The following is a 5,613-nucleotide window of genomic DNA, read 5'->3' on the forward strand; positions in this document are numbered from 1 at the left end:
TTGATATTGGTAAATAGTGGATTCCATAGCCCCAGTCTTCTCCATATTTTTCATATCACTTTTATTAAGTTTTCTATATTTTTAGTCTTAAAATTAAATCTAGAATCTTTTGCTTTCACAAGTCTCAACGAACCTATTTACTACAACTCAATTGAAAATCACATCATGGAGTCTAATGCTCAACTACACAATTATTCTAGTCCGAGACATCACTATAAGTAGACTAGAAATCAAGACTTAAAGTTTTTGTAGCGCCCCCTAAGCTAGCAGTTGACTAATCCAAGAGATTAACTAAATAAGAGGCACTAAAAACTAAGTCATTTACTTAAACATTCAATTACGAAATCTTGCAAAACTTAAGCCAAAACTAGCCCCATTCAGAAACATATATATACAAGAATTCCCCTCAAATGATACATATACAATAGTCATTTGGTTTACAAATACAATATGCAATGTAATAAACGTATTAAAAGTTAACCAACTAAAGAAATCAACCGTTGAAGCTTTCGCTGCGCAACTCTGATCTGTCTCTGAAACTGAAAGTGGGAATGAGTGAGCAGATCATCCGTAAAAGGGGTGCCCAACAGGATTAATATTTAACTTTCAAGTAATCAAGGAAAGATTTGGAAAACAATAATTTTTTCCCAAACATTATAAAGTGACCAAGTCACTGAAATAAACAAACATGTATATGGACAAACTTCTTTTTTCAAACAATGTATAATATTCGTGCTAACCACACTCAATAGCTATTGATATCACCAAGACCATGATGACCCATTTTAAGCATAAAAACATAATTCACGTAGATATAATTGTGAAGGAACGTATCCTATATACCACAATTGGAAATTCTCATTTCCCATAACAATTCATAATGACAAACAAAAAATTACAAGTCCTTTCCAAATCGTGGAAAGATTCACAGAATCAACAGGTCTAGTGACTCAGCAATGCGAACTGATTCGACTCAATCATATGGACTAAGTCAGCTAGAGTTAAAACTCTTGCATAGGACAAAGAAAAATGCTCAGGCCAAAGAACACTAAGGCACAAACATAGTGTAACACACCAAGACTCATAACTATAATTCAAATTACAATCTATATAAACAGAAATCTATAATTCAATACATTTGTAATTTAAGCCTACCTGCGATAGCAGTACCAAGCCTTCCACTGGAGATTCAACAAACACATTTCAAGATAACCTCCACTTCACAATTTAACTTGTTACAACTGTAACTCAACTCATTTTATCAACATTACCAGCAATCCATTCCACCTGCACACTATCACTTTAAAATTCCAATTTCTAAACACTGATTGCTTCAACTTAATCCATTATTCAATTCAAAACACAGACTTCAACTTATCACTTGCACCTACAACAACTACCAAAACAGCAACAACACCACCAGATTATCTCCAACTCCAACTGCAGCTTACTAGACTACAATGGCAACACCAAACTACCAAATCCATTAAAACACTTACACAATCTGGTTCAATTTCGGATCCATACACATCCTCAACTCAGCCATAATATGATCAGACAACAACACTCTTTGTAGATTATCTTCAAACCTTAACTTCTCAATTCCAACACCAATAATCTCTATCTCCAAATCATACATGTATCTTTCATCAACACCACAATATGTACCTGCAACTAACTCATCCATATATGCAAATCACACTAGTTCCCTTCCATTCCAGATATACCTAAGCTACAACTACACCTCCAGTCCCAATTGCACACACCCTGACTTAATCTCATCTCAATTCTTCATCCAAGTATGTTACTTCATTTCTTCTCAATTACAGATCAAACCCAAACCACAGCCTTCTCCTACACTATTGGCTTACCAGCAACACAAGCTCATTCGTAACATACTCTTATCTCAATACACATACAATCATCATCTCAAACCACCAACACAACTGAACTGCCACTGCAACTCTAAAACTCTCAATCTCAAGAAACTATGCACATTCAACTCAACTCAACATAACACCACCAACTCACTCACTATACCTGCAGCTCATATTAACAAAAATTCAGCTTAATCATTTTCAGCACAATCTTCATATCCACAATCACAGTTCCATCGAGTACTCATCTTACCCTCGATTTCATTCACAGTCACATAAACTCTACAATCCACATAACTCAACTTCATATACTGAAATTAAACAATATAAAGACTTACCCAGAAATTAGCCTTATCTGAACTGTTGGTGAACTGCTGTAACTCTAAATAGATCAACCACCATCGAACCTATCTCTTCTCCATCCATTTCATTCTAATAAAATTAATATTCATCCTTAACCCTTAAAGTAGCTTAGATCAAGTAACTGAATATTCAAATTAACGTCATAAACTTCTTCTTCGCCTCATGTTCTTCAATACCCATCCATTAATTTCTTCTTAAACATCTCAAATTACAACTTCACTGAATTGAAGAAACCCTAATTATATTCAATATTTATCGAATCAACTTCATAGAGTCAATTAAAAAATAAATCAATCGTCCTTCATCTACTAGCAACTCTGCAAACCAACCAATTCTTTTCCAACTCATAATCTAACTAAAACCCTAGTTCTGCTTCTTCCTGATTCATCTTTCTTTTAATATTCTTCAAACTCAAATCGAACACCACCACCAACAGTTACTACATAATCCTTCCCCTATTTATTTGATCTCCCAGTCACTAAATTGATTTCTCAAATCCTCACTCGACCGAAGAACAAAGAAGCAGAGAAGAGAGAAAGAGAAAGAAGAATGAAGAAGAAAAGAAAATGAAAGAGAAAATCCTCGACCTTATAGAATTTTTTTTGAGTTATCCACAGAGGGTTCCCTGAGAAGAAAATCGGGTTGCCTTCATAACACTTTATTATGAAATGACCATTTTACCTTTCACCTAAAATAACAAATATCTTCTTCGTCCGATGTCCGAATGGCACGTTCGAGTAGTCCATTCTGCCTAACTTTTTGAGATCTATCCAAGGGTACTAGTTTCGTATCTAGATCGTTGTTAGTTTAATTCCTATTAATTAACGTTCGTGTTAAACTAATCGAGTCATTAGCGGTTAAGACATCTCTTGACTAGTCTAATAGCGTTGACGAGCTTGAGGGTCCTTACATTCTCCCCACCTTATTCGTTTTCGTCCTCGAAAATCAAACCACCCTTAAGGTCTTCAAAACTCCCCACCTTAAAGAATAATCTTGTCTCTGGTTTAAGCGCAAACAACATAAACCTATATGGCTTTCTACAACTAAAATTTAAGATTTGTAGCTCTAGGTTCAACTACACTGATTTAAATTTTAACAAATAAGGAAGTTTAATTTTTCTTAAACTAATTTCTACTTTATAAGATATCCGTCTCTAACTTCAAGGAAGAATCCTAAAAATCTTTCTAAGTGAACTTACATCTTTTAGATTTCTAAATTAATTTACAATATATTTCTATGATCGGTCATCTCTGAATGAAGTTGCCCTGTCATTTTCAGCACAATCTTCATATCCACAATCACAATTCCATCGAGTACTAATCTCACCCTCGATTACATTCACAGTCACATAAACTCTACAATCCACATAACTCAACTTCAAATACTGAAATTAAACCATATAAAGACTTACCCAGAAATTAGCCTTATCTGAACTGTTGGTGAACTACTGTAACTCTAAATAGATCAACCACCACCGAACCTATCTCTTCTCCATCCAATTCATTTTAATCAAATTACTCTTCATCCTTAACCCTTAAAGTAGCTTGGCTCAAGTAACTGAATCTTCAAATTAACGTCATAAACTTCTTCTTTGCCTTCTGTTCTTCAATACCATCCATTAATTTCTTCTAAAACATCTCAAATCACAACTTCACTGAATTGCATAAACCCTAATTATCTTCAATCTTTATCGAATCAACTTCAGAGAATCAATTAAACAATAACCCGATCGTCCTTCATCTACTAGCAACTCTGCAAACCAACCAATTATCTTCCAACTCATAATCTAACTAAAACCCTAGTTCTGCTTCTTCCTGATTCATCTCTCTTTTAATCTTTTTCAAACTCAAATCGAACACCACCACCAACAGTTACTACATAATCCTTTCCCTTTTTATTCGATCTCCCAATCACTAAATTGATTTCTCAAATCCTCACTCGACCGAAGAACAAAGAAGCAAAGAAGAGAGAAAGAGAAAAGAAGAAAGAAGAAGAAAAGAAAATGAAAGAAGAAGAGAAAATACTCGACCTTATCGAATTTCTTTTGAGTTATCCACAGAGGGTGACCTGAGAAGAAAATCCGGTTTCCTTCATAACATTTTATTATGAAATGACCATTTTATCCTTTACCTAAAATTACAAATATCTTCTTCGTCTGATGTCCGAATGGCACGTTCGAGTAGTCCATTCCGCCTAACTTTTCGAGATCTATCCAATGGTACTAGTTTCATATCTAGATCGTTGTTAGTTTAATTCCTATTAATTAACGTTCGTCTTAAACTAATCGAGTCATTAGCGGTTAAGACATCTCTTTACTAGTCTAATAGCGTTGACGAGATTGAGGGTCCTTATAGTTTTGATCACTAACATTGATAAACAAGATTGAGATAGAAACGCTTGCGATTTCGACCGAGCAGTGTTCTAACAATCTCCCCCTTTGTCAATTTTAGTGACAAAACTATCAATACATATGGATTACAAAATAAATAAACTATGTAGCTTCTCATCCAAATGCTTGATCTCCTTGGTTATTCAACATTGCTCGAAATCTTCGTCACTTCCAAGTACTCCAAATGATTCTAAATGTGTTCAACTCAGCATCATAGTTGTTGAAGATCCGTATCTATAACAATGAGAAAACAGTTGCTCTCAATCATTGTTATACATTGTCATAGTATTATTACACAGCATCAAAATCCAATTGTATCACAACTTTGACAACAATACTATGGTGATATGTATCACTCCCCCTTAGTCAATACTTCATCTCACAATGAAAACCACTCCCCCTTACATAATGATCCGTAAACCATATATATTTGTAGTGTGAACTACACATTAATTCTCTCCCTTTTTGTAAATGTAAATTGGCAAAGGTACAAAAACTAGTGGGATCCTCATGAAATTTTCAACGGATGCTTCATAACCAAAAGAGAACAACATGCCAACTTGTTTCGACGATTTCACATAGTCGAAACTTAGTGTATTCATCAAGGAGTTTATAAAGATACAAGAAAACTCCTACAATATTCCACAGCCACACTCCCCACAAATATTTGGCAATTAAGCACAAGTTTAATTAAGAACTCTCCCCCATAAAATGTCATCCCGAAAGAACAACAAGAGTGCCCTTAATTTTACAAGAAAATAAGAATTTCTTTGGACATTATCAAATCACATGAAACATGAATTTGTATAAAAAAACTCAATTAAATTAACCACAAGAGAACCCATGATTAATTTAATCGTAAATGCTCACATAAGAGAATATATGGATCCGCACAGTACATACACAAAGATGTGGATCAGGGAAAGACCAATATTGCAGAATAATCAAAGATTCATTCTATTTTTCATCACTATTAGCACAATG

The 5,613-nt window shown here is 34.3% G+C and overlaps 1 long non-coding RNA gene across 1 annotated transcript; it reads right to left on the reverse strand.

The window, feature by feature from the left end:
* Nucleotides 1-356: 356 nt before the first annotated feature.
* LOC113286095 lies at nucleotides 357-2,775 on the reverse strand. The gene is made up of 2 exons (XR_003329104.1): nucleotides 1,156-2,775; nucleotides 357-539 (listed from the first exon to the last, which is right to left on the reverse strand). It is a non-coding gene; the product is annotated as an uncharacterized LOC113286095 (long non-coding RNA).
* Nucleotides 2,776-5,613: the final 2,838 nt, after the last annotated feature.

Source organism: Papaver somniferum, chromosome 6 (genome assembly GCF_003573695.1).
Source record: "Papaver somniferum cultivar HN1 chromosome 6, ASM357369v1, whole genome shotgun sequence".
Taxonomy (NCBI): Eukaryota; Viridiplantae; Streptophyta; class Magnoliopsida; order Ranunculales; family Papaveraceae; genus Papaver; species Papaver somniferum.